This window comes from Limulus polyphemus, unplaced genomic scaffold (assembly GCF_000517525.1).
Source record: "Limulus polyphemus unplaced genomic scaffold, Limulus_polyphemus-2.1.2 Scaffold92, whole genome shotgun sequence".
Lineage (NCBI taxonomy): Eukaryota > Metazoa > Arthropoda > Merostomata > Xiphosura > Limulidae > Limulus > Limulus polyphemus.
In genome coordinates this window covers 135,320-136,430 of record NW_013665702.1, presented here as the reverse complement: position 1 = coordinate 136,430, position 1,111 = coordinate 135,320, and positions in this window count along the sequence as shown.

Below are 1,111 nucleotides of genomic sequence, written 5' to 3'. Positions count from 1 at the left end.
CCACTATATCATATGGGCATTCCCATGGAGAAGACAACTTAGGAGACTTCTCTTTGGTATCTTCTTCCATACTGATCTCCGTCTCGTTGGCTTCGGCTTCACGTGGGGTTCATCTGCTCCACCAGGAAATGTTCTATTATCGGTAACAGTCACATCAGTGGTAGTAACTTCATTAAGGGCTTCAATGTTTCCCTTCTCAAAACCGGGTAGAGTTTGTTCTTCAACAGTGGCTTTTTCAGGTGACACGTCTTCAGCAGTGTCATTTGTTCTGTTGTTTGCTTCATTTCAGCTGAAATGTCCTGGACCATGATAACGCCAAAGCCTGTTGGCATGCACCACCTTTGGTTTATCTCGCTGACCATATTTTATTCGGAAAGTCACGTCTGAGAGACGATCCACTATATCATATGGGCATTCCCATGGAGAAGACAACTTAGGAGACTTCTCTTTGGTCTTCCTGGGATTATACAACCACACCTTGTCTCCGGGTACAAAGCTGACTTCAGAATATCTCTTATCACAACATAGCTTCATGGAATCAGCAGACGTTTTCAAGTTTGAACACACTTGATGGTGAATATCATCCATCCTTTCAGATAACACTTTCACGAACTCTGACACATTTTCAGGCAACTCTTCGTAAGGTGGGCATCCTGTTATCAGATCCTCTGGCAACCGAGGTTCCCGACCAAACATCAACTTTGCTGGAGTGTATCCAGTTTTTTCATGCTCTGCTGTTCTATAGGCCATCAACAGTGGAGGGAGTAAGACATCCAAGTCATCTTGGCGGCTATTACTAAACTTTGCCAATTCCCGTCCCAGTGTCCAAGTGTACTTTTCTACCATCCCATCATACTGTGGGTGAAGTGACGTTGTCCTGGTCTTTCGTATGCCAAACAACTTACAGCATTCATGGAACACAGCTGATTCAAAGTTACGGCCTTGATCTGAATGCAGTTCGTATGGCATACCAAACCTGAAGAAGAAATCCCTGATAGCTGAAGCAACAGTTGTAGCTTCCTGATTTAGTATTGCATATGCCTCAGGCCACTTGGTGAAATAATCCATCACCACACAAATGTACCTGTTTCCAGCACGAGTTTGAGGCAAA